At 41.8% G+C, this 9,908-nt stretch overlaps 1 long non-coding RNA gene across 1 annotated transcript in view; it reads left to right on the top strand.

Annotated features, from left to right (window-relative positions):
* LOC108635861 overlaps positions 296-9,908 on the top strand; it is a 65,883-nt gene continuing 56,270 nt past the window's right edge. The window contains exon 1 of the long non-coding RNA XR_001917999.1: positions 296-405. This is a non-coding gene — a long non-coding RNA (uncharacterized LOC108635861). The remainder of the gene's footprint in view (positions 406-9,908) is intronic.

Below are 9,908 nucleotides of genomic sequence, written 5' to 3'. Positions count from 1 at the left end.
TAGCGTTCCAGGCTTGAGTGATGAGAGTCGCTGCACTGTCTCAGGAGGGAAGGAAGGGAGAGCTTTTTGCAAAGGGGACTGAGGGCATTTAAGAAAAGCTTCCAGAGCTTGGAACGACTACGCCGGAGCAGGACAGGGCCAGGCATCAGCCTCCGCGCGAGGTAAAGAACAAGGAAACCTGCAAACGGGTATCCAGAAGCCCGGCTCAAAATAGGAGCGCTCGGCGGAGCGTGCGCAGCGCGCCTGTGCCCTACGTGCGTGCGCATGCGCCCCGGCCATCGAGAAAGCTCGCGGTCCCTCCGAGGCGCACGCTGGTGGTCCTCGCTGGCTCCGGTTACCAGAGGGACCTGCGGCCGCCCCTGGCCAGCGCCGCAGCCCCCCGGGAGCCCGGCCCCGAGGTGTGAGGTGAGCCCCGGGTCGTGCAGGCCCCTTCCCGTCCGGCTCAGCGGGAAAAGGACTCGGGAGTGGGGACTGAGGAGGTGCCGCCGCGGCTGCCCGCTCCTCGGTCTAACCAACCCTGTGCGGGAGAGCCACCAGCAGCCGCGGCACCTCCTCCTCAGGGATCGTTATTCTCGTCGCCGCCAAAACAAAAGTCTTGGGCGCCGCGCTGTGGAGGGCGTGTCTCGGGGCTTTCTCTGGGTGGGCGGCGGGCCGGCGGTGGAGCCCGAATTTGGGGCTGGGCGCTGAGGCGGAACGATGCCCGCGGACTGGATTAACCCTCTCAGTCCCGAGCCCGCGCTGAGCAACCTGTTCGAGTGTGGCCCGCGCTCTCTCCGCGCCGCCCTTAGCCCAGCCCTGGGGCTCGGTCGGCGCCGCGGGGGCGTGTGGCGCTCCTGGGCCGCTGGGGGCTGTGGGTGGAGCACGCGGCCGCTGGGTAGGAGGACGATGCACCGAGGGCTGGGTGCGGGGGTGCGGGTGTCGTCGGGGCTTCCCGGGGTCCGGGCGGCGTCGCAGCATCTTGACTGCCTCCTGTTTCTAGTCCTGAAAGTTGTCCGCTCTCCTCCCTCCCCGTCAGTTTTGCATATTCCTCCTCGAGGCTTCCCCCTCTGCCCCCTTGGACGCTCCGTGTGTTTGCCCTGGGGTACCGCGGGGAGGTTCATCCATAGCCTCTGAAATAAGGTGCTGTTAAACATTTCAGGACATTTTAGCATCTTCCTACACGTCTTTTTCAGAGTTAGGTTCCTTCCTCAGTAAGAGAAAAAGGGGTGTTTTTCCTTTATTTCTTAAAAGAACAAAAGCATATGCCATTAATTTAGGCAGAGGAGTCAAGTTGAAGTTACGAAATATCTAGGAAGGAGGACAAAAGTTCTGGTTTTTGGCCCAGAATAAATGAAATTTTGAATTTTGGTTCCCTTCTGAATGTAGGCAGACAGAGCAGCGGAGCAGACCAGCCGCTATGTAAATAAATGACTGCTCTAAAAGGTTGGTCAAACAAGATCTTATTTTATAGAAGTAGTTTGGAGAGACCTGTAATGTTTATTTACGGGAATTGGGTTAGTTGGTAAAGCTAATACCACAGGAGCAAGGAAACAAAGACTTGACAAGGGGGATGTTACCTCCCTCTTGAGCCTTCTTTTAGCCTTTAGTGGTGTGCTGACAGTCAAAGGGATAGATAAATCCCTAGTTCTGTTATTAAGAACCATTTACTCTTCAAGATAATGCTTTCCATCTGTATTTTTTTTCCCCATCCATAGTTTCAAGCAAATCAGTACCATCTTTTTCCTCCAGAAGAAGAAGGGGGGGGGGGGGGGGGGAAGTGTTTGAAGTACCAAACCACAACATAGAGGTGATAAGATTGGAAAGTGATGTAAAAGCTTAAGTGGGCAGGCTTGCAAGGATAGAGCTGAAAATAAAAGATAATTGAGATGCAATTCTTCTTACAGTGTTGCCTTTTATTTTGTGAAATAACAGGTTCCTCCTCTACCCCCCTTCACCCAAATGCTTTGAAACTGTCAGGAAAATAAGGTAGTTAATAAAGCGTATTGTCTTTCTCTTTCCTCCTCCGTTTTTTTTTTTTTTTCCTCATCCACTGATATTCCCTGACTCTACATCTCTCCTAAATCTACCAGTGCCCTATTAATAGAAGAAGAAAGGACTATAGGTTCTTTCATCCCTTTTTTCATCTTAGGTACTGTATTCCTCTGAGCTTTATTTTGTGCTTTGAACATTTGGATGGATTTTTCTACAGAGATTCCCCAGTCATGCTTGAGATATTTGAAGTAGGGAGGCTTGAGGGGAAGATAAATATTAAAGTGCATGTTCTTTCTTTGTATAGCACAATGTTATGAGAGTCATCATTGGGCAAAGAGAGGGGGTTTTAAACTCACTGTAAGTCCTCTGTTGCCCACTTGACAGGCAAAAAATCTCTCTCCCCAACTTAAATTTCGTATATGTTAGTAAAACTATGAGATTTCATACTGAAAACTTATCCTGAGCGTGTTAGTGTGTTGATGTTAGACTGGTGTTAACTTTATTTTCTTCAGGAGACATGTGATAGGAAACAGTTCTTACTGCATCTTTACCTTCTTTCACAGGGAAGAGCAGTGTTGGCTTCAAGTGTTTTTTAACCCCTAAATCTCTAGAATTAGAAAAGCTGCAAATGCCCACAAAAAGAGCAGTAGGGCAAATGAAAAGCAAGACTTTGAAATATGTATGAGAGGAATTGTTCAGTGTAGATTTGGGAGGAGAAGGGTCACAGTGTCTTGAGGAAAGAAGTGAAGGTTTTTAATAGTGGCATTTCTAGAAGGTTAGGAATGAATGTTTGAAGTATAACAACTCCTTGTTCACTAGAAAGCAGTTTTAACTGACTGTTGCATCAGATATGATGAATCTATCTTTGAGTTACAATTTTTTTTTTTAAGATTTAAAATGTTTTATTTTTTATTTTTTTAAAATTTTAAAATCTTTAATTCTTACATGCGTTCCCAAACATGAACCCCCCCCTCCCACCTCCCTCCCCATAACGTCTCTCTGGGTCATCCCCATGCACCAGCTCCAAGCATGCTGTATCCTGCATCAGACATAGACTGGCGATTCAGTTCTTACATGATAGTATACATGTTAGAATGCCATTCTCCCAAATCATCCCACCCTCTCCCTGTCCCTCTGAGTTACAATTTTTTTTGCTGAGAACTTACAACAGTTTTGGTGGATCCAAGGAATGCGCTGTGAATGAAGTTTAAGAAAAAACAGCAGGCTGCTGCTGCTGCTAAGTGACTTCAGTCATGTCCGACTCTGTGCGACCCCATATATGGCAATGCGCTGCCATCCCTGGGATTCTCCAGGTAAGAACACTGGCTTGGGTTGCCATTTCCTTCTCCAGTGCATGAAAGTGAAAAGAGAAAGTTAAGTCAATCAGTCCTGTCCGACTCTTAGGGACCCCATGGACTGCAGCCTACCAGGCTCCTCCATCCACGGGATTTTCCAGGCAAGTATACTGGAATGTGCCATTGCCTTCTCCAAACAACTAGGCTAGTAGGCCTAAAACAAAAAAATCCTGGTCCCCAAAGTTTATCTCATTAAACTAATTTTATAGTCAACACATACAACCATACTAAAAGGGAAAAAAAAAATCAGGAGCTTGATACTAGAACATTTTCTGAACATATTTCAATGGAAAAGGGAAACCAGGCTGGAATTTCAACCTGTTTTTTTTTTTTTTTTCCCTTAATCCAAACTCTGGCCATCTTTTAACTTTCCAATTTTGTTTTTAGTTTTAAAAGATCTTCTGCTGTCTTTAATATTAAAAGTAATGTATAATTTGTCAGATGGACTGGAATTTGATGCCTACTGTTCATTTTAATTTTGAACTTTAATGTATTTGTTTTTCCTATATTTTTTTAAGCCCCACCACTCAGCACACTGGAAGATTAGATTATCTTTTGTAATCAGTAGATGGCTAGATGGACTTTAAAAATTAGATAAAGTAGCAAAGTGATGCCTTGAGATTAGTAAGAATCTAGGCCCTATGAATTAAATATGCTGCTGCTAAGTCGCTTCAGTCGTATCCAACTTTGTGCGACCCCATAGACAGCAGCCCACCAGGCTCCCCTGTTCCTAGGATTCTCCAGACAAGAACACTGGAGTGGGTTGCCATTTCCTTCCCCCATGCATGAAGGTGAAAAGTGAAAGTGAAGTCGCTCATTCCTGTCCCACTGCGACCCCATGGGCTGTGACCTACCAGGCTCCTCCACCCATGGGATTTTCCAGGCAAGAGTCCTGGAGTAGGTTGCCATTGCCTTCTCTGATGAATTAAATATGGAGCTATATAAGCTTTAGCAACCAGAAAACTGTATCCTGAGAATGAATTTATTTGTTAAATAAGATATGGAAAACAGAAGACCAAAACCCACATGAGTTTTAGGAAAAAGAATCTAGCACTTTGAGCAGTGATATGCTCTCACTGTGTACTTTGCTCTCTAACAAGATGATAATTTCCTTGAGAGAAAAAGTTTCAGAAGTAGTGATTGCTAATCCTTATAATGCAGTCTTGGAAAACTGAAGAAAGACAAAAGAATATCCTCCTATTCCCATTGTAGCTTGGAGAAGGCAATGGCACCCCACTCCAGTACTCTTGACTGGAAAATTCCATGGACGGAGAAGCCTGGTAAGCTGCAGTCCATGGGGTCGCTAAGAGTCGAACACGACTGAGTGATTTCACTTTCATGCATTGGAGAAGGAAATGGCAACCCACTCCAGTGTTCTTGCCTGGAGAATCCCAGGGACGGGGGAGCCTGGTGGGCTGCCGTCTGTGGGGTCGCACAGAGTCAGACACTACTGAGGCGACTTAGCAGTAGCAGCCCATTGTAGCCAGTGTGTTTGAGGCAATCTTTAATTTCTGAATTGGAAACGCAAAATGTTACGTACATTTATGGTATGTCAAGATAAGTAAATCTAAGCTGAGAAAGATGAATCACTTTCTGTACAGAAAGTGTGAATTGGAATAGAATTGCTAACATCTTTTGTTGCAGGGCCTTGCTGACAAGCCCCCAGGGCCCACTTTTGTCATTGTCTCTTCTTGGATTCTGCCTGCCTTCTTTCGTCTTCACAGTTGCCATCTCCCGCTTTTCCCACCTGAGTTCTTTGGGTCTGGCTTTGTAGCCAGCCTCTGAAGACATTCTTCCAAGATTGCATCCCCTTTATTGCTGGTCTTCAGGACAAATACTCAACTTATTTTAGGGGCTTTTACTTTTTATCATCAAAAGAGAACTGGTAAATTGGGGAATATCAGATTCCTGATGTTCCACATTGATAAAAATTAAACAGTTAGAACTGGACATGGAACAACAGACTGGCTCCAAATAGGAAAAGGAGTATGTCAAGGCTGTATATTGTCACCCTGCTTATTTAACTTACATGCAGAGTACATCGTGAGAAATGCTGGGCTGGAAGAAGCAAACTGGAATCAAGATTGCCAGGAGAAATATCAATAACCTCAGATAAGCAGATGACACCACCCTTACGGCAGAAAGAGAAGAAGAACTAAAGAGCCTCTTGGTGAAAGTGAAAAAGTTGGCTTAAAGCTCAACATTTAGAAAACTAAGATCATGGCATCCGGTCCCATCACTTCATGGGAAATAGATGGGGAAACAGTGTCAGAGTTTATTTTTGGGGGCTCCACAATCACTGCAGAAGGTGATTGCAGCCATGAAATTAAAAGATGCTTACTCCTTGGAAGAAAAGTTATGACCAACCTAGATAGCATATTCAAAAGCAGAGACATTACTTTGCCAATAAAGATCCATCTAGTCAAGACTATGGTTTTTCCAGTGGTCATGTGTGGGTGTGAGAGTTGGACTGTGAAGAAAGCTGAGCACCGAAGAATTGATGCTTTTGAACTGTGGTGTTGGAGAAGACTCTTGACAGTCCTTGGACTGCAAGGAGGTACAACCAGTCCATCCTAAAGGAGATCAGACCTGGGTGTTCATTGGAAGGACTGATGCTAAAGCTGAAACGCCAGTACTTTGGCCACCTGATGTGAAGAGCTGACTCATTGGAAAAGACCCTGATTCTGGGAGGGATTGGGGGCAGGAGGAGAAGGGGACAACAGAGGATGAGATGGCTGGATGGCATCACTGACTCAATGGACATGAGTTTTGGGTAAACTCCGGGAGTTGGTGATGGACAGGGAGGCCTGGCATGCTGCAATTCATGGGGTCGCAAAGAGTCGGACGCGACTGAGCCACTGAACTGAACTGAACTAAACTTTCTATCATCAAAAGAGAACTGGTAAATTGGGGAATATCAGATTCCTGACGTTACACATTGATAAAAATTAAAGTGTAGGGTTAAATGTATTTAGTCCTTTTTGTTTTCTGATGAAATAATCATCAGGTCACTTAATCTGAAATTAGTTTTCCACATATCTTATATTGCTCTATAAAGAAGTAAATGTCTCTTTTCTCAGGGTTAGGGCATGAAAAACTGTTGCGAGACCCCTCATTTTTACTGGTCTTTGGAGCCTGAGACTGTTTCCTCCAGTTACTCCAGCAATTTCCTTTGTTCAGCTGAGATTCTGCAGATTCCTATAGTAAAAGATACAATATCAAAAAGAATGCAAAAAATCTTTTAACCTGTATGTGATCAGTTGCTGTATTTTGTCAGTATTTCCTGGTTTCCTCAATATTCTGTGTCCTGCTATCTGAAACTTGCAGCTTATTCAAGGGTGGTTCTTTTAGGAAAAAGGACTGTTGCTATCCATACTCACGTGATCCTGATTAGAAGCACTTATTTCATTATGTTATTGAAAAGCAATTTAGAATATATATCAGAAGTTTTTTTTTTTTTTTTTAACTGTGTGTAATATTTGGTTCAGCTGAGAGGTGATCTGATTTTTCTTCAGTATTGAAAATCAATTTTTGACCCATTCTAAGTTTATCATCATTTTTTTTTTTTTTTTTTGCTTTCCTTGCAACCTGTAGTAGGGCATTTTTGTGTCCCTTGGCTTATTACTTAACAGCCAGGAAATCATTGATTTAAGTAGTAGTATTGTCAGCACATGTTTATAGATTTAGCAGACTTAATTTTCCCATACACAAATAACATGTGACAGATTTTAAAATAACATTTCAGCATTTATAATACTTTACTACTTTTTTGGTTTTTGACCATGCTGTGCAATGTGAGACCTTAATTCCCTGACCAGGGATCAAACTTGAGCTCCCTGAAGTAGCAGTGTGGAGTCCTAATCCCTGGATTGCCAGAGAAGTCCCTATAATATTGTATTTTCAAACAGTTCAGATAGTTTTATTCTGTTCCATGTATGTATGTTTTTGACAAAAGTGGGAGACTATATGCTGTTTTATAAACCATTTAAAATTTTATTTTTCACTTATTGAGTTACTGTCTTTTCAAGTCAGCATATACAGATCTTGCTCATCATTTTTAGTGAGTGTGTTATGTGTTGGTTGTACCGTAGTTTATCCAGTTCCTTATTGGTAGACTTTCAGATTGCCTCTGGGTTTTTATTTTATAAACAATGTTGTACTAACATTTCAGTTATACATCAGTTTACTTTCTTAGAATAAGTTGCAGAATAGGTCTGCTGAATCAAATTATATACATTTTAAGGGCTTTTGGTGTCCATAGCTATTTTTTTGAAATACCAACTAGTTTGCTTTTCCTCCAGTAGTATTTGAAACTGGAGAATTTCCTGGTGGTCTAGTGGTTAGACACTTCACTACCCTGGGCCGGGTTCAGGCCTTGTTTGGGGAACTAAGATTCTGCAAGCCATGTGGGACAGCCAAAAAAAAAAAATTTCTAAGTGTTGGAATGTTGAATATATTATTTTTTCTGAACCGTCTCCTATACTGTGTTCTATTATTCTTACTTTGCTCATCTGATTGGCAAAAATGTTATCTCTCATGCTTGTATGTTTTTATTGGTAAAGTTGAATATCTTTTCATATGTTTGCTGGACATTTGTATTTCTTTTGTAAATTTATGTCCTTTTCCCATTTTTCTATTAAGGTAGTATTCTTTATCTGCTTTTTAAGAAATTCATTTTATATATTACATTTGCTAAGCACATAATTATGTGCAAATATCCTGTACTGTTTTAAATTATTCTATTTTAGAATAGTATTTATCAAAATATGACTTATAGATCACTTGTAACAGTACCAAGATAATCGTTAGAATGCATGTTCACCATTCATTTTCCAGAGGTTCGGATTTCTTAGACCAATGGGGTTTCTATGAATCTGCTGTACATTAAAATTAGGGAACCTCTGATTTGGAAGAAATATAAATTCCTTAATATTTTTACTGTTCCTATTTTTCTTCTTGTCTCATGGCATTCTACATTTTTTTCTTATTTATCTTAATAATCATAAACTACAGTCTTAATGTATTAAGGTTTTATCCTACCCCAGCCTAAAAATAAGTTTACAAAAATGTTTTGATATATGGAAATTTGAATGTTAAAGTACATAAAGGAAAGCACTTTTGTAAGTCTGTGAGAAGCATTGTTTGTAAATGAGGCAAAAGGAATAACTGAGAGAAAAACAAGTAAAATAGAGTAGACAGAAGTATAAGGGGGTTTCTCATCTAGTTTAAAAAACTCAATATTACTTTGTTGCTTCCTCAAGTTTTGTATGGTAATCTTTGAACTGTAAATTTGGAACCCATACTGCTTGAAAAATAGTCTAAATGAAATTTTTGAAATTCTCATTGTTATATACATATTCAGTAGGGAGCAGTGTTCCTGTTACTTTTTTTTAAAGTTGCAAGCAGATGAACATGCCACATAAGCAGCAAACTACAAAAAAGGAACTTATATGGATGTTTCGATACTGTAGCTAAATAAAGCTTTCAGGGCTTATTTGACACATTTAATGATATGCATAATTGTTACCGTGCTGCATGATAATTAAGCTTAAATATACATGACTGTGTTTAATATCACTTTTCCATAGCCAGACATCACATTTCTGGGCCCACCTTGAAGGAGGAAAAAATATGACAGGCCAAGAAGTTTTAACAAATATTTCTGATTTAGAGATTTCAATATTAGAGAGATTAGAATTTGAGGCAGAGGTTGCTTGTAAGTTTGGTGTTCCTAATTCCTAAGGTTGTAGACTTTCCTTTTCCCTTCTTCTGCTCAAGACCATATGCTTGGGGGAGAAATTGGGAAGATTCAGCCATGGCTTTACTGTCTCAAAATAGTTTTTTCTGCCCAGTAATTAAAGCTTGGAATGCAGAGGTCCCTGTCATTGGTAGTGCACAAAGGACAGTTTCTCTGCTTTAGCCAAGCCGGTTCAAGTTCTCAGGGTCTAAGCTGTCACGGGCCCTAATAACTATTTGAGTTGTCCTGTTTACCTGGGTCTCTTGAGAATTTCTGAACTGGCTTTCCTCATGTTTTCCCAGCCGAGGTTGTGTACTTCAAACAGAAATATTTGACATCCGTGAAACGAAAAGAAAGTAAAAGCAGATTTAACATCATTACAAAACCAAATGCAAGTATGATAGTTTTATAATATCCTTTTTTCCTACCAGTCCTGCCTCCAACTCTACCTACCCTTCCAGCCCCAAAAGAGGTGCATAGTTTTGTCTCTAGAAAAAAAGTGAAAGTGAAAGTTGGATCCAACTCTCTGCAACCCCATGGACTGTAGCCTGCCAGGCTCCTCTGTCCATGGAATTCTCCAGGCAAGAATACTGGAGTGGGTTGCCATTTCCTCCTCCAGGGAATCTTACCAACCCAGGGATCGAACCCATGTCTCTAGCATTGCAGGTGGATTCTTTACCATCTGAGCCACCAGGGAAGCCCCCAGGGAAGGCAGTGTCAAGTCAGACTCTGAAACTTGGTATAAACTCTTTAACTGGAAATCATTCATATGCCACACTGTAACTTTCTAGGGTTGACTCTTCTCTGCAGCCTGACTGTGTGTAATGAAGCATTTGTTGGTCAAA

The sequence above is a fragment of the Capra hircus genome, chromosome 4 (assembly GCF_001704415.2).
Source record: "Capra hircus breed San Clemente chromosome 4, ASM170441v1, whole genome shotgun sequence".
NCBI classification, from domain to species: domain Eukaryota; kingdom Metazoa; phylum Chordata; class Mammalia; order Artiodactyla; family Bovidae; genus Capra; species Capra hircus.
Note: the sequence above shows the minus strand (reverse complement) of the source record. Positions and strands in the feature narration are given on the sequence as shown.